We start from the raw sequence: 27,836 nt of genomic DNA, 5'->3' as shown, positions 1-27,836 counted from the left end.
GTAACAACCCAGGGGCTCATCAATAACCACTGCTCTCATCGAGAGACATTATATTGATCGTATTAAGTTGTTAAGCAACGAAACAAGTATCTTGATAATGAGAAAACTACACGTTGTCTGTTGGCAGGTTCAGATAATTTCCATTAATCAGTTCAAAATGTCTGTTTTTAATTGAATCCATTCAACATGAGCTGCAATTTTATATGTTTTAGTATAAATATATGAATGTAATTATTTTACTATTTATTACTATCCATTGTTACATTAAAAAAAATCATTCTTTTTTGTTTTTGATTGTCTTTTATGTTAAACAAGGCTGCAAAAAAATTTAAAATAACAGATATATATATATATATATATATATATATATATATATATATATATATATATATATATATATATAATGTAATTATGTAATTAATTCCTGTGATGCTAAGCTTTTCAAGTAACAATGTTAAAGTCTTTATTGCAACTTTTGATCAATTTAATGTATCCTCACTACATAAAAGTATTGATAGGAAATCAATCTTGCTGAACCCAATTTTTAAAATGGTATGTGTTAAAAAAAAAAAAAAACATAATTTTTTTATATATTAACCCATGAATTCATGGGAAACCCAGGATGTATCCACTTAAAAAAAACACTTTTGTTTTTTCCCCCAGTTTTCATGAGCTGAACTCAAATATCTAAGACTTTTTCTATGTACACAAAAAGCCTATTTGTCTCAAATATTGGTCACAAGTTGTATATATCCTGCGAGTGAGTAAATCTTTTGCTGTTTTTCATTTCTGGTTGAGCTATTCCTAAAATGAAAGCTGATGCCTACACTAAAACAACAGTGAAGTAAAACGCTGTTCTCCTACCATCTTTAAAGAAAAAAAAAATTAATTATTATAAAAAGCTCATGGATGCCATCAGTACCGAACCATACAACATTTGTGAATCTGTTGTATGGTTGTGCAATCGTGACAATGTGCACTCTGCATCTGGAAGTCCAGTGTCTGCTGTATGATAAACAGCTCTTATGGGAAGCCGGCGCTGATGACTCATGTCTTGAGTTTGCGTCACTGCAGGCAGCTCCAGCATACGTCTCATTTATGCCAAACCGCACCCAGCTGGATATCATTTCAGCATCATCCTGAATGCAGCTTCATGATGGACTGCTAAACGTCAGCGGTATCGCAATGTACCAGCATCTCTCATCAAAACACCTCATCTCTGGCCTGAAACGCCACACTGTTGCTGCCTTGGAAACATTATAAGTGAATCCACACAGAACTGTGATGCCAATTAGACTGAAATGAAAAGAACTGGTAAATCTTTTCATCACTGAGCTGGTATCATCTCCCATGGGAATATTTTACTGCTCAGATATTGCTCTTTGAGTTGTCACACTGCAATAAATAAATAAACACAATTCATGTGCTTTCATAAACATTTACATTTATATTTAGTCATTTACCGGATTTGACCATGACAATTCTGTTAGTGTTACGCCTAAAACGAGAAAAATATATAAGCCAAAATTCTATGTGGCATTTATGTTTAACAGCCATAGACCCTTTCCACTGGACAAAAGTTCTCTATAGTGGAAAAATTTTCTTTAGATTATTAAAATGTTTTAAAAAATAAGGTTCTTTATTGGCATCAATGGCTCCAGAAAGAAACTTTACCATCCATGGAAACTTTTCATTCCTAAAAACATTCTTTACAGTGGAAAATGGTTATTTAGATTATTAAAATGTTCTTCACACTAAGAAAAAAAATGGTTCTTTTAAGAACTGTTTACTGAAATGTTCTTTGGGGAACCAAACTTGGTTCTTCTAAGGCACTGCGGTGAAAACTACCTTTTAGAACCTTTATTTTTTAAGAGTGCTGTTCCCTGAAAGGTACTTCGGGGAATCAAAACTTGTTCTTCTATGGCATCACTTTTGGGAACCTTTATTTTTATTTCTCATTTCCCTTTAAAGGTTTTTCCTGGAAAATAACAGCAAATATACTTTGTCTTCTAACTGGGAAAAATAAAAAACAGAACCAAATGACAATAGTTGACACGCACTAATAAATGTGGACAGCGTGCCCTGAGATCATGTGGATTTTGAGAAATGGGAGACCTCATAATGAGATCTCTGATCTTGGATTGCAGACTGTGATAATCTGGCAAATCGGACCACTATTTGGAAAAAAAGCCTCCCTTCTCCAACACCGAAGAATCTAGGAGTGTCAATAATTTAGATGATATTTAAAAATATTTTATGATCAAAAATTCTGCACTGTTAGAGGTCTGCATCATTAGAGTATACTGTACATAGGCAAAGAATAGCCTAAGACAAGATAAAAATAATAATAATAATAATAATAATAAAAATAAAATATGGTTCCCTGACAGGTGTAATGGGCATTAAAGACAAAATTCGACTACAATAAGGATTACTATACCATGCTTTTCTTTTTTAATGTTATATTTGAAAGAATAAAACCCCTGGGCTTATACGTTACAAAATGTTTGGTTTATTTTTGGTTAAAAAGAAAAATGCAGGACCACATTACTTTAACTGTCACCCCGTCATGTATACGGGACGCCTAGATTTACTTCACTAAATTACAATTAAATCTAATCTAATCTTGACAAACTATATATCGTTGGAAAGGTCTAAGACTTCCCAAATATATATTTTACCAATGTTTTTTTGTTAAAAATTATGTAGGAAAAGTAATAGATTAATTTATGACAAGAGTGCACCCTCAAAAATCTAAATTATAACAGGAGTTTTGACCTTTGTTTAAAAAAAAAAGACTTCTCCGTTGCTTTTTTCTCTATCACATTTTAGAAATCATCAGAAATTATATATCAACTGAAAACTTAAAGTCTCAAAATTCATCCTTTAAAAACCCATTTTAAAATCAGACATTGCATTACCATGTAAATGGTACATCAATATCATGTTACAAAATTTTTCATTCATGAATTATAAAAATTTCAGTTTGAATCGTGCACTATAAAGTCTATTTTCAAAAATGTGAGGGACAGTTAAGGGGTTTTACTTGGCTGTATGATGGACTGTGTGAGAACACATTTGCTATAAACAGGGAGCAAATTCACCTACTCAAAATAAAATTTGGCAGGAGTGGGTGGGTGTGGAATGAAACTCGCAGTAGTGGGATGGGAAAATCAGTTCACGCTGAACTCTGCACTGCACCAGAAAAGTGTCAGAGTGAGAGCTCAGAGCTGCACAAATATGATGTTGTTGGCCTAAATCTCTCATTGTTTTAGTATTTTAAATACGAAATTCTTTCAAAGAATTCCAAGTCATTTTGTGGCCCTGTTGGACCCTCTAGTACAGGGACAGGCAACATCTGTTAACAAGATTTATTATCTTATGTCATTTTTCTACTTAAGTAAATGTATCTTCATTTAAGAAAGTTTATCACTGGAAAATAAAACTGGTTTAAATACATCAAGATCCAGATGATTTATGGGAATCATTCAAATTAATGTTTCAAAACAACTTATTTCTTGTTTATAGGATGCCTTATTTGGCTACAACTCTAAATGAGGAACATAACAATGTTTCGGGGTCTTCACCCCTGTCTCTCTCCCTCTCTCTGCCATCAACATACACACAGCAAGACATGGCCTATCTGAAATATTAATAGAACAGCAGTAAATTATTTCATCAAATGGTTCACTTGCCATCCGTAAAATAACCCAAGTGGAAAACTGCTATTAATAAAGAAAAGCATCCTCAGGGCATCATGGGAAAAATGAATAGTCCCACACGTAGCCAGAATAGGTGAGTCAAGCTCATCTGGGAGAGCAGCAGGTTCCCCTCATGCTTGTCAACACTTCTAGAATTTCTGATCCAGAATGAGCCCAGGCATCTTCCTGACCTGAGGTACCTTCCCTTTCTGTCATTCTGAGTCCAGCAAGCTCAATCACATTAACGCTCAAGCTCATGTGAAGATGAAACTAACAGATGAATGCATCATTTTGATAAGTGACCCTGTCTGCTTCCTGTGTGTCTGACCAGCACTCTTCATGCACTTCCTCAGCCATCAAAGGACCACAAATGGTTTATGAGCTGTACTGGCACACAGAGTCGCCTTTGTAAACAGAGATCAGCGAAAGAAATGGTCACTTGATGTTCCCTGCAGCTAGGACTGTCTGTTATATGAGTGCATAATGATTAGAATTAGAAGAAAATGATAATGACAAACAATATTGTATAACTGCAACAAACTAAAACACAATGCAATGACGTAGAAAATTCAAAATTAAACACCTGTAAAAAATTTAAACTGAAAATTCATTCATATTAATAAATTACATTGTGCCCTGCTTTTACAGATTTTTATAGTCTGGATAAAATAAAATAAAAAGTTTTGAACGGATGACAGCAAAGTTTGTTTTGTTGTCAAAAGTTTGTTATATATAATTTCATATTAATAGAACTATATGAAAATAAATGTCTAACAACGAAGATAAATCTCTCTCATGGTATTTATGTATTATTATGATTTTTCTTCTTTTTTTCTTTCTTTTGCTATTTCACACCATAGGACAAATTTATGGTACAGTTCAGTGAAAATAATTTTTTAAAAGCAGTTGACAAAAGTTAGTGACACTCAGTCTTAGACGACATGAAGATCTCGTGGCATCCGGCCGGAGTAAAGACTCTAGCAGGACTAAAGTCAGTTTGCACTAGTGTTCAAATCTGGTTTCTAGTCTGTTAACCTGCACCAGAACGCCCTCGTCCTCAAAGCCTCTTCCACACGCACATGCCAGTGATTATGAATAGATTAAATGAAACAGGACAAATTTAATCTTGACAAACTATGTATCATTATAAAGATCTAAGCCTCAAGCATCGACAACAGATCGCTGTTTTTCAATGGAAAGCTTATAAAGACTGTATTTGCTACATTTGTGTAAGCAGTACACATAAAAAAACGCTGAAATGAAAACGCTGTACATACCAGATCCGTCGTAATAAGGAGTCATAAACACATCCACAGCTGTAAATCCTGGTTTAGTTAGAAAGGTAAGGGTCCACTGAACGACATCTCATGAAGCACGTTTAGTCCAACGAAGCAATAACATTGTAATATGGATCATAATTCCTTTGTTTACATTTCATTTCTTCAGTGACAGAATTGTTTGCGTCGGTTATGGAATAACTCAAATTCAAGGCACTTCAGTGTCTATAACTTTTAATATTTTTGAGCATTATCAAATCTGGTTGAATAAAAGTGAAGCCCAAAGGGTCTTCTTTCTAAAGACACCACAATTATGTTTGTAACACACTGAAGTAGGAAACTATTACAATTATAAGTTAGTTAGAGCACTTTCAGCTGTGAGTCCCATAATGGGGGGTGCTGACTAACAGGTTAAGGGCCCATCAAAGTTGACACACGGACCCATTAATGGATTCACAAACATCCACATGCTCCTTCTACACCAGAGGACTATGGGTCACATTAAGGTCTGCGCAAGTGATTGTACATCAGGGCCAGATGTTTGTTTCTGTCGGAGCTCTAGGTGAATTATTAACACTAATAGCCTCTTATCACGAACAATTAAGCATGCAAAGCACAGAAGATTTAGCTAATGGCCCCTGGGGCCTTGGACTCTATAGAAACCAACAGCTCCCAGCTTTGTAACCACAAATGCCTCCACCTTTAGGTGCCCTTAAGCTCCAGTCTGAATTTGGACACGAGCAGTCGGCTTACATGCAGAGCAGGGGGTTAGTTACAGCTGCACGCATTCAGCTCAATGTAGAAAAGTGTGGAGAGTTCAGACACACTCAATGCAAAGGCGATTCCGCTTGATAGCTTGTCTTCCAGCTGTCTCCGGGTCCTGGATTTTACTACAGCGTGGTTCCACAGAGAGCTTTAGCTGTCTAAATAAAGCTCTTCCAAAGGCTAATAACAGGCATGCCTGATCCCCCAGCCTCAACGTGCTCTAAATAAAAAAATCCCCAATGCACATGGATCATAGACTCTTTGGAGACCTACCTTGACTATTTTGGAAGTTAAAAACCAGCAGATAACGATCCACTAAATCTTATTGCTCACTGGTCTTCTGATTAAACTCAATTAAACTTCTCACGGAAGGAAATTACAACATGCACCTAGATATGTGTGAAGCAACACACAGGCGATGCGCATCCCTTGTGAGAGGCTCAATCAGTTAAAGAGGGCGTTTTATTAAAGTGTATTGTTCTCAGCCTGTCTGAGCCTCTGCTATTGTGCTAACAGGTGTGATCACAGCACAGCACCCTCACATCACAGACTCCTGAGGCCCGTCTCCGCCTGACAGCCATCACATTAACAGCACGTCTTCACTGAACCCAGTCGAGATGGAGGCATCTTTACCACGTGATCTGCTGTGACTCTGGAAGGGAATCATGAAGAATTCAACGATTCTTGTTTTGAATTAGATTCCATTTCATGATTATGCTTCCATAATGATTCTTTCAGCACTTTTGAACGGTGCTATTTTAGTATCGAGATACTATTTAGGGATGCACGATCATGATTTTTCATGGCCGATTCCTATACCGATTTTTTTACAAGCAAACTGGCCGTTTCCGATACAGATTTCCGATTTTTTTTTTAATCTTTAAGCAACAAACAAGAAAGAAGAAAAGTGTTTATTTGGTATTTAATAGGCCAAACTGGCTTTTGGCTATTGAAAACAATAACAGTAACCATCTGAAATTAACGGCAGTATCTGCACAGCAAGTAGCCTACATTCAATACAAACATAGATGGTAAAAACATCAGCATTTATCTTTTGTTTTTGAATTGGGTTGAAACTACATAGAACTAGCCTTAAATTAAAAGATTAACTGTAACCATGTGAAATTAAAGGCAATAACTGCATAGTTCTACAGTCCAAACACCACAATCAACACTCATTCAGCATCAGCATTCAGTATTTTAGTTTTTAAATTTGGTTTTAAATTTAAAACAAGGTCTTTACCAGTGAGACTAAATAAAAGTATGCTATATATATTTTTTTCTAAATTGGTAAAATCAAATAATGTTGGTGCGAATAAAACAAAGATGCAAAGTGTTTTATTCATCCAATTAAAAAAAATTAAGGTAATGATTCACATCTATATTTTTTTACTTGAGCCAATGAAAAATAAATAACTATTGTCTCAAGTTAAAAAATATAGATGTGAATCATTACCCTAAATTAATTGGATGAATGAAACACATTTTCAGTGTGCTACAACAGGTGATTTTAAAATCAAATTCAGTCGATATAATTTTAAGGTAAAATAAAATAATCATCCTATACAGAACTGATGTTTACTTCTGGCTTTTCAAACATGTATGCAAGTTCTACTTTACAAAAAAAAATAAAAAATTCTGCTTCGTCACAGTTTAGTCCGTTTCGTTTCTCATCCAACACGTGAGAAGGTGAGCCGAACATCCCTTTACTGTCTCCGCGTGTGCAGGGCGCGGACCGGTACTATGGAATGATATTCAGGACATTATTCAAAAGGAATTGCAAATTGTATTTGCAATTGCGTTTTCAATTTGTGGACACATAAAAAATGTGACATAATCCAAACGCAAATGCAAATCGCGCATTACTGTTTGCATTTTCATTTAAGCGAACGCACAGTGTCTGCCAAATTTAAAATGGAAATGCAAAGTCCGTTTGCAATTGTGTTTCCCATATCTTACGAGCTATGAGCCTGTCATATTTAAATAGCAATATTAATTACCACATTTGCCTTTTCACTCTCTCTGCACTGCGCATGTAAACTGCCAAAACTCAAATGGAATCGATTTCCTTTTCCATTTGAATTTCTGACGTCTACACGGAAACCTGTCAATCAAGTGACAGGGGTGGGGCCATTTTATTGGGCGTGTTTGCATTAGGAAGTGACGTCACTAACAGTCGACGGTAATAAATAATTAATAATAGACGATTTTGCAGAATGTTTTGAAAAATGGAAGTAATTTGTGAAATTGTGGAGGACATTTTGACACTCGCGCAGCGAGTTGATTACAGTTCATACAGTACAGATTTCCTTTTACTCAGAAGCCATTTGGTTTTGGACAGGTTAAATGAGTTTGTGGCCTTGACGAAAAGCATCATCAGTGATGTCTTTGCCGATCTAATGCCGCGTTTCCACCGAAATTACCAGGAACGATTGTACCAGGAACCTTTTTTCCCCAGGAACTACCCCCAGACCTGTTGCTTTCTGTGTTTCCACCGCTGTCTAAAGTACCGTGAAGATTAGGCAAATAGACTGGTGACGTAGGTCTGTGCGCGTTTCTCAATACAAAGTACGCTGATTTCGGACTTGCATCCTCGGTAGTCCCGACTTTGTGCATTCGACTCGGGAGTGTGACGTCCGCGATGACGCAGGTCCGGTAATTCTGCAAACAGCAGCGTACTTGATAACATCAGTCAGCTCGCCTTGACTACTGCAATTTTTCTCACTGTATATTTACAATAAAACTAAAAATTATATGAAATACCAGTGACTCATTTTTCATTTTTCATTTAAACATAATAATAGCAACAGAAATGTCCTCAGTTCAGGGAAATGTGTATATATACACAGCCATTACAAATGAAACTAAAAATTATATGAAATACCAGTGACTCCTTTCATTTTTCATTTAAACATAATAATAGCAACAGAAATGTACTTAGTTCAGGGAAATGTGTATATATACACAGCCATTACAAATGAAACTAAATATTATATCAATTGCCTCTTTTTAATCCGATGACAACGCACTAATATCTTCAGAGTCGCTTTAAGTTGAAACAGGAAACTCATGAATAATCATGTATGATCCGCCCTGTGACACAAAATATCTCAGAAACCGAAAATTTCAGAGCACCGGCCACTTCACTTAAATTGGCCAAAACATCATTACTGATGATGCTGTTCGACAAGGCCACAAACACATTTAACCTGTCCAAAACCAAATGGCTTCTGAAATCTGTACCGTATGAACCAGGGGCGCCCCCAAGGGGTGGCCAGGGGTGGCCACGGCCACCACTGAATAAACTCTGGCCACCCCTAGGATGATTTTCAGTGTGTAACCTACTATAAATTTAAATGCAGAATGTAAATTCGTAATAGTTTAAGAAGTGGGGGAAAAAATAAATAAAAATGCAGCACATGCTGCAGCCACCAAAAAAGATCGCAGATTGGCAGCACCGGAGTAGTCCTCCCCCCTCGCCCTCCCCCGTCCAAACAAATCACAGAGTGTGCACATACGTCTAGATGGTCTAGACTGGTTCGCATACGCATTTGTAGTGCGTTCTTTCACTGGAAATTTAGAATTATCACATTTTTCAAGATATGGGGCAGAAAATTTATAGATCTATATAGTTTATATAATTTCATATAGTTATTATCACACGATGAGTTACATTTTTCTCTAAAAGTCAGCATAATTACAAGTGTGACATTGCTTTTATACAACAGTTCAAACAAAAATCATTCCAAACACAGCCACTGTTTTGCGTCTCTGAGCATGACAGTGATTCGTTCCTGAATAAATCAACCGTTTAAATGATTCGGTTCAATCGCAATGACTCACTTATTAACACTTCCACCTACTGCTGGATTTATTTAACATTTACGGTACCTTCTTATTTTTTAAATAATTTCGAACATCAGTTTTCAATGTTTTATTTTTAAAATATCAGAACATTATTTATTCATTTATAACTGCAGGCTAAAGTTACCATGTCCCACAGAGCTGCATTAAACAGTAAGCCCTTTCACACATACAGACTTTTCCGGAAAATTACCGGTAAATTGCTGTAAAGAGATCATGTGTGAACTTGATCTTGAAACTTGAAATTCGTTCAGGCAATTTACCGGTATGAGAAGTTGTAACATTACCAGTAAGTTGCCGGAATTCTGCTCTGTGTGAACACAGAAGGAAAATTACCGGTATGAGTACGTACGAGTTCAGAACGCGGTGACGTAAGACGTCTACTCCGGGCCAATCATAATAATGTGACGCATTCACGCACCGTTTAAGAAAATTAAATAAATGTCATCCAACTGAAGCGACAGTGAAATTAAAGCGCTCCTCCTTATCCGGGCGGATGAAGAAATTTGTCGTCAATTGAGAGGAACTGTTAGTGATGCAGTGACGTATGATAAAATAACTGTTAACTGTCTCCGAGAGCAATGCATACAGGACAAAGTCAGGTCATCAATAAACTGAAAACATTGCGTCTTAATATCTAAAAAATAGACGACCATCACAAACGAAGTAGTAGTGGAAGTATTTCTTGTTCCTATTATGAATTTTGTCAATCTATTTGGGGATCCTGCTACTCCACAAATCCTGTAGCTCTAAACCAGTGGGTCTCAACCCGCGGCACGTCATGAAATCACACGCGACCCATCATGCCGAACACAATAATAAAAAATAAAAACTTTTAAGTTTTACAACTTATTTTAGTTTGTACCTAGGGAAAAACACATAGGGTACAAACGAGAAGTCGGATCAGTGACGAAGAGTGCTGGACATTCGGCATCAACTTTCAGTTTGCCCCGCAACACACTTGAGGATGTTCAGACCGTCTTTTTCCCCTATTCTCCCAAAACAGCTAATACTGTTTCAGCTATTAAAATAGTTCAGTTTTGTATGTTTGGAGCAGTTTTTGATCGTTAAACAGGCCTATAAGTTTTGTTTTTAAAGTAACAAGAGGCCAGCACAGAGAGGGAGAGTTGATCATAGCCTGTTTGATCAGTTTAGCCTTCTCAAATCATCACGAATTGTCTAAAACAGGGGTTAGCAACCTACGGCACGCGTGCCAACAGTGGCACGCAGAGGGATAATCGCTGGCACGCAAGCAATAAGGAAAACTGTATAATGACGTACAGTTTGATGTAATAACTTCTCATAGTCACACAGCCTGTTAGGAGCTACAAATACTATTAAAGTGTGAGAATTAACTTGCATGGATGCACGTGCAAACACTGCACATACTAGGTGCTTCAGATCAAAGCCTCGGTCTAACAGCACTCGTCAATGTCAAAATGACTGAGATGGCCAATCAGATCAAAGTAGGCGGGGTTTACTGTTCACAGAAGCAGAGCGCGAAGCGTCAGTTTAACGTTAAAGAGAGTGAGGTAAGATGAAGCTGCAAATCAATTAACATTAGTCAACTTTTAATAATACGTTTTACCATAGAAATGTTAAATGACCTAAAGCTATATCCAGTGATGAAAAATTTTCTGAAATATGGCCATTTTGAGAGAAAGAAAGTGGGGGGGGGGGTAAATTGTCTCTCTCTGCAGACAATGAAGCGATTTTGCCCCTTTGTTGTTGAGAAATATAATGTAGCGATTCAGTATCGATTAATAAAAGTAGCGTGACAACACTCATAGGTTTATGAGCTTCTGAATGCTACTTTTTGCACAGCACGATCTCAGATCTCTGTGTGCGAGTGGTGTGTGTTGTGTGTGTGTGTGTGTGTCTGTGTGTGCACGTTCATCAATTAAAGCAGTGCATTAACGTTGATTAAACGTTAAAAAAAACGTTTTTTTTTAATCGTATAATAAAAAATGGTGTATGTACCGTTTAAATACAGAATTATATCGGGGTGTGGGGGGGGGGGGCTGTGTTGGCACAGTGGTTAACCATAAAAATAAAAAATGGCACGTCATGCCGAAAAGGTTGCTGATCCCTGGTCTAAAATAAAATCTAAAGATATAAAACAGTTCAAGCATGTAACGATGTTTTAACGTTAAACCCATATAAATGTACACTATATCGAATATTTTGTGTGGAAATTGCAAGATAAAGCACGCTTTTTTGGGACATATAGGTGCCAGCGAGATAATATAAAATAAAGAAATATAAAATAAAGAAAATAAACATGCTTTCTGCCGTCTTGTCTTGAACAGGAGCGCTTACAAAAATAAATCGAAACTCAGCGAATACATGCCTCACAGACATGATACATATATCAGTAGAAAGCTTTAAATTACTACTTAACGAAATAATAAAAACAAACAAACAAACAAAAAAACTATTTTATTACAATCATAATCCATATAGAATGCGTGTTTAATAAGGAGATGACAAGTCAGGCAACTTCATCCTTGGGACACAGACTCAGAAAACACTAGTTTATTAGTAAATAATTCAAATATATATATATATATATATATATAATTTTTTTTTTTTTTTTTTTTTTTTTTTTTCTTCTATTTCCCTCTGTCACATTCATGGTAATTACTTTTTTCCGGTACTTTGCAACATATTTTTAACTCAATTTGAACGCAGAACTGTTTATCTGCGCTGATAGACTAGCCTATTTGATATTAATTTGGATCAGCATATAGTTTACATTTGTGAACGCACCTTTTCTGCCATGTCGCGCGTCTTACAGACTGCAATTTACAATCGCCACTTCATTGTGCTATTAATCCTTTCAAGACGAATTTCACTAAATTGGTCAGCTCCCTACAGCATCAGGTGTTTTATTAATGGTGAGTATAATTATTCAAACCAGGCGTCTATTACGATGTCTCTGTAACAAAAGCAGTTGCAAGAATACTAAAGTTTGAAACAAAAAATGAAACCATCAACAGAAATACTGACCATGTATTACCCTCCATGTTTAAAAATACGAGCGCAGCTGTTTAGAGGTTAATGACGTCACAGAATTTACCGGTATTTTGGAATGGATGTGTGAATGGTGCTTTTCCGGCAAAAAGACGGAATGTTGTTGACTGTGTGAACAGCGCATTTTTGAATTTACTGGTAAAGTCGTTCCGGTAATTTTACGACAATTTACTGGTATTACTGTGTGAAAGAGGCTACTCATTGGCACTTCAGATGCAGCTTTTGTTTTCTCTGCATTGCAAAGATCATTTTTGTTGATACTGATTGCATTTGCTTGTTAACAGCCCAAATGCAAGTATTTGACCTAAAAGATGGTGCACACTTCTAGACAAAATGGCGTAAAGGTAAAAATAAAAAATTCAGGAGTCATCTGTCAGCACAATTAGAAATAAGATATCAGCACAATTAAAGTGACATTATTGTCTATTTATCGTTATCGATAAAATACCAGGGATACCATTTTTTTTGTCAATATTGGAAACCCTTAATTATTTTCTCTTTATTTTGGTCTGCCACCCCAAGATTTACTGTGGCCTCATCTGGCCACCCCTGTTAAAATTTTCTGGGGGCGCCACTGGTATGAACTGTCATCAACTTGCTGCGCGAGTGTCAAAATGTCCTCCACAATTTCACAAATTACTTCCATTTTTCAAATCATTCCGCAAAATCGTCTATTAATAATTGTTTATTACCGTCAACTGTAAGTGACGTCACTTCCCATTGCAAACACTCCCAATAAAATGGCCCCACTCCTGTCACTTGATTGACAGGTTTCCGTGTAGACGTCGGAAATTCAAATGGAAAAGGAATTGCGATTCCATTTGAGTTTTGGCAGTTTACATGCACAGTGCAGAGAGAGTGAAAAGGCAAATGTGGTAATTAAGTTAAAAGCCAACTTACTGATATTGTATTTAAACTTCTTATTATTATTCTTCTGAGACTAAATTTTCAACTGCTACTCCTCCTAGAGCTTTAACTCTACAGACTCCAAACTCAGCCCAGATCTTCAGACTGATCTGAAGTTAGTTGCTATATCTTTTAAGACTGATCGGACTTACGGTTTTCATAAAACTGAAGATTAAAAATCATAAAAATCCCATAGACTTACATTGAAAAGTCTCTGCTCATCTGAACATTCCGTAAACTCCAACTGTCAAAAAATTAAAATCTAAACACACTAAAGCACATTAGACTCAATCAGACTTCTATGTACTATTACAACCCATCTATCTATCTATCTATATTCAAACTATCTTTCTTTCTATCTATCTATCTATCTATCTATCTATCTATCTATCTATCTATCTATCTATCTATCTTCAAACTTATCTATCTATCTATCTATCTATCTATCTATATTAAAACTAATCTATCTATATTAAAACTAATCTATCTATCTATCTATCTATAGACGGTTTCAACGGCCACAACATAAACAAACGTTACTGCGCATGTGCGCTTTTTTGGACCTAACTTAACTTCCGGTAGACTTCCAAATAGAATCAATAACAACAGCCAAGTCCCTCTAGAGTAGATAATTTTTGATAACAAACAACATATGTTTGCCACGTGGATCAGGCGGACTTAATGAAAATGCAAATTCATTCTTTGGCAGCAGGAGATGTTTTAAAGCATACGTTAGACATAAAGCGCGAGAAAAAGAGGCTTCCCCAGTAACAGTTGTAAACAGAGCAGAGCTGGTACGCTCATACGCTGCTTTATCAGGCATATAACACGCAAGTCTTCCTTCAGAAATACAGCGAAATAAAAACACCTGTGCCTCGTTTTGATATTTAAACATATAAATGTAAGGAATTATTATTATTAAACGTGCAGTACGTAACGTTAATCATGTTTATTCAGCGAAGCCTTTTTGAAAATCGACCAGTTTTAAAATTGTGGCGAGTCTCCAAAAATAAATAAATGTATGGGAAATACATCCCGCAGCACAACCACCTGACCCCAACTTCAGTCTACTCATCACCTTGACTTTAACTGCGTTTGTAGAAGGCACTGCAGCCAGACCGATATACACAACACAGACCGGAAGTTTACTTAGGTCCAGGCGCGTGCGCCCGATGAAACCGTCTATATTCAAACTCTATCTATCTATCTATATTAAAACTAATCCATCTATCTATCTATCTATCTATCTATCTATCTTCAAACTAATCTATCTATCTATCTATCTATCTATCTATCTATCTATCTATCTATCTATCTATCTATCTATCTATATTCAAACTCTATCTATCTATCTATCTATCTATCTATATTAAAACTAATCTATCTATCTATCTATCTATCTATCTATCTATCTATCTATATTCAAACTATCTTTCTATCTATCTATCTATCTATCTATCTATCTATCTATCTATCTATCTATCTTCAAACTTATCTATCTATCTATCTATCTATCTATCTATCTATCTATCTATCTATATTAAAACTAATCTATCTATCTATCTATCTATATTAAAACGAATCTATCTATCTATCTATCTATATTCAAACTCTATCTATCTATCTATCTATCTATCTATCTATCTATCTATCTATCTATCTATCTATCTATCTATCTATCTATCTATCTATCTATCTATATTAAAACTAATCCATCCATCTATCTATCTATCTATCTATCTATCTATCTATCTATCTATCTATCTATCTATCTATCTATCTATATTAAAACTAATCTATCTATCTATCTATCTATCTATATTAAAACGAATCTATCTATCTATCTATATTCAAACTCTATCTATCTATCTATCTATCTATCTATCTATCTATCTATCTATCTATCTATCTATCTATCTATCTATCTATATTAAAACTAATCCATCTATCTATCTATCTATCTATCTATCTATCTATCTATCTATCTATCTATCTATCTATCTATATTAAAACTAATCTATCTATCTATCTATATTCAAACTCTATCTATCTATCTATCTATCTATCTATCTATCTATCTATCTATCTATCTATCTATCTATCTATCTATATTAAAACTAATCTATCTATCTATCTATCTATCTATCTATCTATCTTCATAGCAACACTCTATCAACTATCCAAACCAACCTAGAAACCACCCAGGGTATCCTAGCAACCGCATACCAACACCTTAGCAACCATCCTAGGTACCCTAACAACCGCATGGCAACACCTAAGCAACCACTCCGGGAACCCTAGCAACCGCACAGCAACTATCCTAGGTCCCCTAGCAACTGCATAGCAACACCCTAGCAACCATTCTAGGTACCCTAGCAACCGCATAGCAACACCCTAGCAACCACTCCGGTGTACCCTAGCAACCGCATAGCAACATCTTAGCAACTTCCAAGGATACCCTAGCAACCGCATAGCAACACCCTAGCAACCACTCCGGTGTACCCTAGCAACCGCATAGCAACATCTTAGCAACTTCTACGGATACCCTAGCAACCGCATAGCAACACCCTAGCAACCACTCCAGGTACCCTAGCAACCGCATAGCTACACCTTAGCAACCACTCCGGGTACCCTAGCAACCGCATAGCAACACCATAGCAACCATCCTGGGTACCCTAGAAACCACATAGCAACACCCTAGCAACCATCCCAGGTACCCTAGCAACTTGTCTTGACAAACTTTTTTATGTAGTTAATATTGCTATTTAAATATGACAGGCTCATAGCTCATACGATATGGGAAACACAATTGCAAATTGACTTTGCATTTCCATTTTAAATTTGGCAGACACTGTGCATTCGCTTAAACAAAAATGCAAACGGTAATGCGCGATTTGCATTTGCGTTTGGATTATGTCACATTTTATGCGTCCACAAATTGAAAACGCAATTGCAAATACCATTTGAATTCCTTTTGAGTAATGTCCGGAATATCATTCCAAACGGTACAGTATATGCTCGTGCAGCTTCAGTGAGCGCTGGAAAGTGACTCTTATTTTGTGCAGTCCGCTTCCTGCTATCTGTGCCTCAGACATGTAGCTCTGCACTTCGAGCCAATGAATGGCTGCCCGTGTCCTGTGCACAGATTTTTAAATACTTCCACACAAATGATATGATAGCGAATGATTACAATGCAGTCTGTGCACGTGGGTGCACGTCCGGAAAAATCGAAAAAAGATCAAAAAGACCAAAAACGAAAGATCGTGTATTTTAAGCAAAAAACGGTTCCGATTTATGGCCGGTCAACCGGTGCATCCCTAATACTATTACAGTTTTTATTAATATTTGTTAATATACACACACACACACACACACACACACTACCGTTCAAAAGTTATTTTGTGAAATATTTAAGTTTAAAATAACGTTTTAGAAGATTCTATTTTAATATCTTTAAAATATAATTTATTTCTGTGATCAAAGCTGAATTGATCCCTCAGAAATCATTCTAATATGTTTATATATTATCAATGATGGAAACAGTTGTGCTGCTTCATGTTTTTTGGAACCTGTGATACTTTTCTTCAGGATTCTCTTATGAATATAGAACAACTGGGAAAAAAAATATTGTGTTACAATATACTGTACACTACCATTCAAAAGTTTTGAAAAAAAAAAATATCTGAGTTTTGAGATATATATTCAGAAAAGCAAAAGTTGTTTGAACAACATGATATGTAATGGCAGAATGTTCATTTTTGGGTGAACTATTCCTTTAAGTCTCATGCCTGCAGTCTTGGCTTCTGCTCAATAACAATACAAACAATTATTCTAGTACAATTATTCTAGTTTGTGTTTGCTTGTTTTATGTTAGTTTGACATGATTTAGGGGGGAATTAAATGTTAAGATAATGCTTTGACAGTGATAATTGTAAACCTATTGCATGTTGATTCAGAAACAGCTTTCCAGCAGACATACTTCAGTTTATTGTCTCAATATAACAATTAACTTATTAAGCATCAAGATTCAAGATTCAACAAGAACAAAGGATGAACAAACAAATAAGAAGCCGAGGGAACACTGTCCATGCTCGTTTTTACAGATGTAAACACTCCACTGACAGCTGAAGAAAGAGAAACATTAGGCTGAAAAACAGCTCAAACCTCAAAAAAATGCCTGCTGGGAAACTACTGCACAATGCAGTGTGAATGTTCCTGTAAGTACTATCAGTATAACTGATCCACCATTAACAGCACAATATACACAGATACTCAAGTTCGGCTGTTTATCTGCCTAATTTCATATATATACATGAAGTACTTACCTTCAGTTAAATATTAACCTTTTTTTAAATATTAGCTTTTTTATTTTGGATGCTGTATGCGAAGGAAAAGTTCAGATTCAGTGTTATTTTTGTATTATTTGTATATATATTTATATACTTTATTATTTATTAATATTTTGAATTAGCTTTTGTTTTTGCTTTCCGTTTCATGTTTGTATTATGTGTGAGTAATTGTATGTGCTTTTGTCATTTTATTATTTCTTTTTAATATTTCTACAGCTTTATTTATTTATTTTTATTTTTTTAGCAATTTTATTATTTGAAAAGCTCATTTGCAAAAACAGATAACAATTTTCTTTCAACATTTATTTTTATTTTTATTGTGCATTCCAATTAATCTAAGTGAAACTACAGTTGGATTATCTTGATTAGGTTAAAAAAATAACAAAATATATAGCTAACTAACCCAATAAAAACATAAAAAAATGATTGTGTATTTATATACATAATAAATACACACACACACACACAAACACACACACACACACACACATATATATATATATATATATATATATATATATATATATATATATATATATATATATATATATATATATATATATATATATATATATATATATATATATATATATATATATATATTAAGGCATTTGGGACACAGCTTTTGTGGCACATCCAGTTCTGTATTTTAATTTGCCTTCAGATTTCTTTGTTACTTTCACATGTAAATAATATCAACCATTAATTGAAATCAGTCCTGCCAAATGCTTCACAAACATATTTACTGTAGTATAATATGTATAGCAAAATCAATACACAGCTAACACATTTCTAACGTCACACAGTTAATTTAATAACGTCAGCCCAACTGAAAGACACAGAATTAGTTAATAAGTTTCCTGGATTGTATTTATGCTTTTTAAAAATGTACTGCTTCTTGTATTTCCTTATTACTGCATTGTGCTTGTTTGAAAGCAAATACATCTGCAGGTATTTCTGGCCTACTTCAATCCGAGGAGCATTTATCTTTGTAACAGATGAGACCTAATTACAACCAAAACTTTGATAATTTAAAGGACTCCAGCAGAAGATGCTGAAGATGTTTCAGTGCAATCCGGACAGTATAAATATGCGTGGTCGTCTGCAGCTGTGTTAGAAGTAGACAGTTAGTTCTATGATGCAGCCATGACTCAAGACAACACTAGTCGAAAAACAAAGCATTCTCAGTTTTTTTCTTTATGATCACTGTCTGACTAAGTCACATTTATCAATTAGTGGTTATTAAACCTATCGATTATAAGGTTAAAATGGCTACACCAGTGGTTCTCATCTGGTTTTGCTTCAGGACCCAGATTTTTCCATTTCTCCAAAACTCATCAGCAAATTTTGGGTGAACTATTCCTTTAACCACCATATCAGTAATGATCTGTGACCCATTTTTGTGTCGCAACCCACCACTTGAGAATCTCTGGTGTACACACTGCAGCTTATGAATCTATAATACTAGAGCAGCACAGATGTAGACATTTACAAAGCCTCTGCCAGGCTCCACCTCTTCTGGAAGTAACTATAATTTTCAGCCTACTTAGCATGATCCACAAAGTCCTATCTGTTGATGTATGGATCTATATTTGGCATATATGTGCGTGGGCATAAGAAACAATGTAGAGGACACATCTACAAAGATCTAATACTTGCATGAAGACTGGAAAAAAAAGGAAAAGGAAAAAAACACTTGAAGTCACCAACATGCTTCAGCTACACTGCCAACCTTAGTGTTGTTTGAGGGAAGTATAGTCCAAATTCATGCAGAAGATGAGGACAGGTGTAATTTGATTAACTCAAATTTGAATTGTAAAAAATTAGAGCTGTGGCATTAAGAATCCAAGGACCTAAAAATAAAAAAAAAAATGCATTTTCAAACCAGTTCTTGCCCTGCAACAAACCAATTCTGCAATGTCATAAAAAAAAATTCTCATCAAGATGTAGGGGAAGAGACCAGGGCTACATCATATCTCTAACCTGAATCGATCTGCACAAATGCTTGTTTTGTCTAACAATGGTTTTGACAAAACTAGTTGAAGGTACATTCACATTTACATTAGTACACACTTTTATCCAAAGCAACTTACAATACAGGGACATAAGCAATTCATCACAAAGCCAGTATAATTTTAGCATATAATGACAAGTTTATAAAAAAAACAAGATTAGGAGAAATGCAAACATAAAATATGAGTTTTTATGTTTTGTTTGTAAGTGCATTGGTTTGGGGTTGTGGTAAATTTTAACCAAAGGTTTGAACTGTTTCTCTTCAACAAGGCTATTCTGTTAGGCCAGTCTAATCTAGGCTATTCTGTTAAGACCAAGATGGCGGCGCGAACACATTGCGAGGCTCAGCGTCTCTCCAGTTTTTGCAATTTTGCAGTATTATTCCTGCTCATCTCGGGTCTGTTCGTACTGAACAGCTTTGCTTTAACATCATACACCCGACAGGAGCTTTTGGATATCGGTGAGGACATTTCCAACAGTTTTATCACCAATCTTCGACTCATCCCTGAGATCGCTAGAACACCCGAGGCTACGCACTCTACCCGGCCGGGCGGAAGTGCGGCGTCAAGATCGTAAACAAAGGCAGGGGAAGCGCGGAGGTCTAAGAATCAAGCTAAAGCTAACACTGCTCCGGCTCTCTTTTCCCAGTATTTTCCTCGCTAATGTGCGGTCACTGGTGAACAAAATGGATGAGTTACGACTCCGCATCACCCACAGTAAGAGACTTTTGGACTGCAATGTCATGGTTTTCACAGAAACATGGCTACACGGCGACGTACCCAATAATGCTATTGAGCTAGCCGGATGCTACACGCTCCGGGTAGACAGAACGGCAGATGACTCCGGCAAGACAAGAGGTGGTGGATTGTGCATTTATGTCAACAAAGCTTGGTGTACGAACACTGTCATTGTTGGGAGACACTGCTCAGCTAACCTAGAGTTTCTCATGGTTAAATGTAGACCTTTTTATCTGCCACGGGAGTTCACTTCCACCATAATAACCGCAGTCTATATTCCACCTGATGCTAATGCCAAGCTTGCTTTGAACGAACTTCATGCAGCCATTAGTAAACAACAGACTGCTTACCCGGAGGCTGCATTTATTGTCGCGGGTGATTTTAATAACTGCAAATTAAAGACAGTGCTCCCCAAATTTCGCCAGCATGTTTCCTGCCACACCAGAGGAGACAAAACTTTGGATCATGTTTACACAAACATTAATGGAGATTACATCGCAACCCCCCTCCCCCACCTCGGACAATCTGATCACTTTTCTTTGTTTCTCACACCTAAGTATTCACCCCTCATCAACCGTGTGAAGCCATCAGTGAGGACCATCAAAGTGTGGCCAACTGGAGCAGACTCTTTACTTCAAGACAGGTTTCAACACACTGACTGGAGTATGTTTGCTTCTCAGGCTGCCTGTGGCTCTCAGACGGACATTGATATCTACACCTCCTCTGTACTGGATCACATCAACACCACCATTGACAGTGTTACAACCGAGAAACAGATAACAACATATCTTAATCAGAAGCCATGGATGAACAAGGAGGTGCAACTTTTGCTGAAAGCGCGCAACACTGCCTTCAGGTCAGATGACGCTCAGGCCTACAGTAAATCCAGGGCTAACCTAAAAGGGGCATCAAAAAGGCCAAGTACTGCTACAAACTGAAGGTAGAGGAACACTTTTCCAACTCTGACCCCCGACGCATGTGGCAGGGCATCCAGATCATCAGTGACTACAAGTCAAGCAACTACACTCCAACGGTCATGGACGTCTCCTTCCTTAACGAGCTAAATGACTTCTATGCTCGCTTCAACAGCGACAGCAAGGAGACGGCCACCAAAATCACACACTCAGCAGACCACCAAACCCTCAAACTCACCTCCACGGATGTCCACACTGCATTGAGCCGGATCAACGCACGTAAGGCTGCTGGCCCAGATGGCATTCCTGGACGTGTGCTTAGGGCATGTGCAGAGCAGCTTGCAGGGGTCTTCACAGACATTTTCAACCTGTCTCTCGCCCAAGCAACTGTGCCCACATGTTTTAAGTCCACATCCATTGTGCCAGTACCGAAACACTCCTCCCCAATGTGCCTGAATGACTATCGCCCCATAGCACTCACACCCATCATTATGAAGTGCTTCGAGCGACTGGTCCTAGCACACCTCAAAGACTGCCTCCCACCCACACTGGACCCACACCAATTTGCCTACCGTAGGAATAGGAGCACAGAGGATGCAGTATGCACAGTGCTGCACTCTGTACTCACACACCTGGACCATAACAACACATATGTTAGGATGTTGTTTGTTGACTTCAGTTCAGCATTTAACACCGTCATTCCCTCCAAGCTGACCACAAAACTTGGAGACCTGGACATTAACACCTCCCTCTGCAACTGGATTATGGACTTTCTGACCAACAGGCCTTAGCATGTTCGGTCAGGCCACACCCACTCCATCACCATCACACTTAACACTGGTGTACCACAGGGCTGTGTGCTGAGCCCATTCCTTTACTCCCTTTACACCCACGACTGCAAGTCTGTGCATGGATCCAACTCCATCATTAAGTTTCAGATGACACCACGGTGATTGGCCTCATCACAGACAACGATGAGACTGCCTACAGGGAGAAGGTACAGCACCTGGCCACATGGTGCGCTGACAATAACCTGCTCCTTAACACCAATAAGACTAAGGAGCTCATTATGGACTTAAGGAAGAAGAAAGGAAGCACGCATGACCCCATCCACATTAACGGGATGGTTGTTGAACGTGTCTCCAGCTTCAAGTTCCTGGGAACCACCATCTCGGAGGAACTGTCCTGGGCCACAAACACCTCCAGCCTGGTCAAGAAGGCTCACCAGCGCCTTTTCTTCCTCAGGACACTGAAGAAGAACCAGCTGTCTTCATCCATCCTGTTGAACTTTTACCGGTGTGCGATCGAGAGCATCCTGACCAGTTGCATCACAGTCTGGTATAGGAACTGCTCAGTGGCTGACCGCAAGGCACTGCAGAGGGTGGTGAAAACTGCCCAACGCATCACAGGGACACCACTTCCTGCTCTTGAGGACATCCAGAGGAAACGCTGTCTACGACGAGCTCGCAGCATTCTAAAGGACTCCTCTCACCCTGACCATGGACTGTTTAACCTCCTGCCCTCCGGGAGGCGCTTCAGGAGCCTCCGGACAAGGACCACAAGACTCAGGAACAGCTTATTCCCTAAAGCTGTCTCCTTGCAGAACTCTGCCCTCTTACACCCCTCAACACCCCCCACACCACACACACAGACTCCTCCCCCTCTTCAACACTACATCTGACTGATTTATTTATTTATTTACAACAAGCAAAAAAACAGTAACTTGTAATTACTTGCACTATTGTCTGTTCATCCAGGAACACTGAATAATCCATTGCACACTGAAATATTTTCTATGCACTTTACTGTTCATTGCAATAGTGTAATTATGTTCATATGTTCATAGTTCTGCCTATAGTGTACATACACTTTTACATAAACCACCTGTATAGTATGTTCATAGCACACCTATCTGTATATCATGCTAATAGTATTTAAAATCTGTAAATTATGTTCATAATACTTATCTGTATAGTTATTGTACATATTGTAGACCTTGTATATTCTGTACTTACTGCTTATTGCACTTCTGGTTAGATGCTAACTGCATTTCGTTGCCTTGTACCTTACATGTGCAGTGACAATAAAGTTGAATCTAATCTAATCTATGACCAATCTATAATATGCTTTTTAATGGTAGCTTGTGACAACAATGCAAATATTAATTAGAAGATAATTTATGAACTACACAAATAAACAACTAAATAGGTAAAAGACATCTTAAACCTTACTGCAAGACTTTAACAATAATGATTTCTTAATTATAAGTGCACAAAATCCAAGACAAAAATTAATATATGCTTTGTTGATATATGGGTCAACTGCAAAGAGGTATGATAAAATAAAAATAATTCTTCAGAAAATTGTTTTAAAATAATTATTATATGTGAAAATGGTCACAAATTTTTATTTTATTTTTTACAAATAAAATTATATTTTAAAGCCATTTTATTTTATTCATTGTGTGTCTTTTTTGTAAATAATAATAATAATAATGTCAATGTCTATTGACCCATATTTCTTCATTTCAACAGTGTCTGTCATAAGGCTTTCCTTTTATTAATAAACCAATAACAGGGTTGCGTTAATAACTTCATGCTTGTGCAGGATGACTAGCTCAAATAACCTACTTCAGCATCTTTCGCACATTAACCCTTTCAGAAAAGGTGCGCACCAAACGCTCTGCCCCTGCTTTGTTGCAGGTTTCTCTGCTCTGAATCGGAATGTCGTTTCACCATAACGTTTTGCATAAATGACAATCGCAAGAACATCTCTGCACACAGAGGCTAAACAACCCCTCAGATGCATTGTACTCTATACCATCCGAGCCATAAGATGTGTCTGCAAACGCTTCACCTCCCTGACCGACTCGAATCTTCCCATCCACCTGAACGACCTGCCACACATTTGACGCATTCTAATTGAGTGTTTTGTCGGCTTTGTTGATTTGCAAACACCCCTGTCCTGCTTTCATCATATCCACTGGGAGACTCATTTCTGCCATAGGCTCTTGAGGAAGGAGCGGCTCCACGCACCAGTATCCATGCGAACCAAGATGATCTGCGCTATTCCTCATTGTGCCATCATGAACATGTGTGATGATGCTCGAGATCTGCCTCCGGACAGTGTCGCGCTCGCTTACCTGTGTGTTTGGAGAGTTGTCCAAGCAAACCGAGAGTGGAGACGATCGGTCAGAGCGCGCAGCGGCCGTGCTGGTCCATAGTGAAGCGCTCAAGCTGCTCTATCTCTTCCCGTCTCTCGTCCTATAGAGATGCTCGAGTCAACCACTAGATGCTGCTGTACATCAGGGATTTCGATGCCACAGACCCTCAAATAGATATATTTACATACATACATACATACATACATACAGTGCTTTAAGTGGCCCAAAAGAGGTGCCGGTACTCTATTATAGGCTTTTTTTTAATTTTTATTGATGACTCCCCTCATCCCCTGAGGTTACAACAACTATATTGAAGGGCTTTTATATACAGCAGTCAACAGGTGACCTTAATAATAAATCCTTTTATTAGTTTGTGGATTTGCTTGAGCTAGAAAGAACTACTGAACATAAATAAAATGTGCAAAAGGAAAAAATACCCTTAGAAAGAGCTACTGCATTACTTCATTAGCTTGCGTCTGACCTCCAGCGATATCATTCCGGCTTGGTGGGGTGTCATCTAGCGAGTCAGCTGATTCTGACCATGTTCTTTTAGTACTCAGAGTCTGAAGCCAGGAGAGCATATTAAGTGTTGTTCACTGTATTTGTATTTTTACCAATCCGAGTGTACGCATTTCACACACCCTCTCCGGCCACGTTGAGTTGTTGACACTGACAGCGGCAAAAGCGACGCATGCGCTTTTCACTTGTAAAACTCAAGGGTGTATGGCAGGGCCGGGCCTGACCAATTTGCTGCCCTAGGCAAGATTTTACCTGGCGCCCCATGCATCACAGCCCATTTCACCCTGTCATTGTGTTCATGATTTAGCATATATATATATACACACACACACACATTACAGTAGAACTGTTTCCAACACTCATAATAAATCATCATATTAGAATGATTTCTAAAGGATCATGTGATAGACCGGATATCACATGTGATTGAAGAATGGAGTAATGATGCTGAAAATTTAGCTTTGCATCACAGAAATAAATGATCATTTAAAGTATAATAAATTGAAAACAAATTATTTTAAATTGTAATAATATATCACAATATTAAATTTTTTTCTGTATTTTTGATCAAATAAATGCAGGCTTGATGAGCAGAAGAAACTTTTTTCAAAAACATTAAAAATAGTAATGTTTCCAAACTTTTGGCCTGTACTGTATCCCCCCAAAACTGCACAACTGTAGAGTAAAACAATAATAAAAAAGTGATAATAAAAAATCTGTCTTAAAACTGACATGATTGTACAAAATCACAGTCTGGGGACTCAGAACTCAGAACAACTGCTAACATTAAGTTTAAGGTAAAAATAACTGCCATGAAATTATAGTATCTTACTCCTATGCAATAAATTGTTCTTTCACTACATCTCTTTACCTCTGTCTTTATCCTCTTCTCTTCTTTTTGGCACTGTATCTATCGCAGACTATGCTCATTTATAATGTGTCATGTAAATTCGGCCTTCCGTCACTATCAGGAAACTTTCACCGTGTCTAGAACTGGCGCGAGCTGCCAGGCCCGTTTCTACGAGCTGTGAGTTAACAAGCAGTGCTGTCTACATTGGATGCGGCGTCGGGCACGCTACACAACAAATTACCAACAACTGATCGTGCGCGCGCTCTGTTTCTGACGCACTTCAAGCACTCGATGGGCCGGGGAAGATTGAAGAGCCGGACTTTTTTTTTTTTTTTTTTTGCTTTATTTGGTAGTATTTCGAATTAATGGTTTTTAAATAGTAGTCTATTAAAAAAATTCTCTCGTTCACTCATTCTGGCGCCCCTATGGATGAGTGGCGCCCTTAGCATTTGCCTATACCGCCTATGCCGCGGGCCGGCCCTGGTGTATGGGTAATGTAGTCTCTGCTCTCGTGGGACGAATTAGGAAGCGTGCATTGTGAAGGGAGCTCTGAAAAGCAGCAGTGCAGGCAAAGGATTAAAACCTCTATTAAAACAGATGTCCAAATGAACATACCGGTATGCTAAAAGCACGTTCTGGGTGCACGGAGAGGTGGCGGCACGCTCAAGAGTTATATTTGGAAGTGGCGGTACTGAGTACCAGTGCGCACTGGCCCACTTAAAGCACTGACTCAAATGATTTGCGAACCTGCTCCAAACTTCCAAACTGACTCAAGTGATTCGCAAACCAGCTCCGAACTCCCGAAATGACTCAAATGATTCATGCTCCGAACTCCCAAACTGACTCAAATGATTCGCGAACCCGCTTTGAACTCCCGTACTGACTCAAATAATTTGCGAACCCGCTACGAACTCCCGAACAGATTCAAATGATTTGCGATCCCCAAACTGACTCAAATGATTCGCAAACCCGCTTTGAACTCCCGTACTGACTCAAATGATTCGCGGCCATTCAGGACGTTTAGGGGACTTTCGCTTTAAATCCTCTAAATGTCATTTTATTGTACTTTTAAGCTAATCAAAGACAACAGACACGCTGAATGAAGCAAAATACCTTTATTTTAATTGAACAATGTAAAGTTGCAGGGCTATTTTCGTGTGTGTGTGTGTGTGTGTGTGTGTGTGTGTGTGTGTGTGTGTGTGTGTGTGTTTGTGTGTGTGTGTGTGTCTGTGTGTGTGTGTGTGTGTGTGTGTTTTGGTGGATGGTGTGTGTCCGCGTGTCTCTGGTTGTCAGCTGTGGTTAGTCGATGGCATTTCTTCCCATTGTCTTCTAACCTAAAACAACAAAATGAACATATTCAGTAGTGTTATGACTTTATATGTCTAGGACTAAAGTTATTGTTTATCCATTGACAAAAGATTTGTAAAGACCGAAATTTAGCGGACATAACGTATGCCTTTTTGCCGCATACGGGCGTCTCAGTGTGTATTTTTACCATATGGAAATTAAATATTTAAGTTCAATATCTGCCAATATTATATACGTTTAATCATTTCAGCTTTACAAGCTAACTTTAGCTTAGAAAGTGTTCACATAGCCTAACTTCAGCAGCCACGCGGGACAACTTCAGAAAAGGTTTAAAAAGGTAAACATCAAATGTAAGCATTAGGAGATAAACAGTAGTTACGGTAACTATAATGTCTAATAATATAAAAGAATAAATACTTTTTGACCAAACAAAAGCG

General features: G+C 37.5%; 1 protein-coding gene across 1 annotated transcript in view; it reads right to left on the bottom strand.

Annotated features, from left to right (window-relative positions):
• LOC132095502 (anion exchange protein 3) overlaps positions 1 to 24,813 on the bottom strand; it is a 131,103-nt gene extending 106,290 nt beyond the window's left edge. The window contains exon 1 of the mRNA XM_059500557.1: positions 24,702 to 24,813. The gene's annotated coding sequence lies outside the window, so the exon portion shown is untranslated. The remainder of the gene's footprint in view (positions 1 to 24,701) is intronic.
• Between the last annotated feature and the right edge of the window lie 3,023 nt (positions 24,814 to 27,836).

Source organism: Carassius carassius, chromosome 19 (genome assembly GCF_963082965.1).
Source record: "Carassius carassius chromosome 19, fCarCar2.1, whole genome shotgun sequence".
NCBI lineage: Eukaryota > Metazoa > Chordata > Actinopteri > Cypriniformes > Cyprinidae > Carassius > Carassius carassius.
The sequence above is the reverse complement of the archived record's forward strand: the minus strand, read 5'-3'. Positions and strand labels throughout refer to the sequence as shown.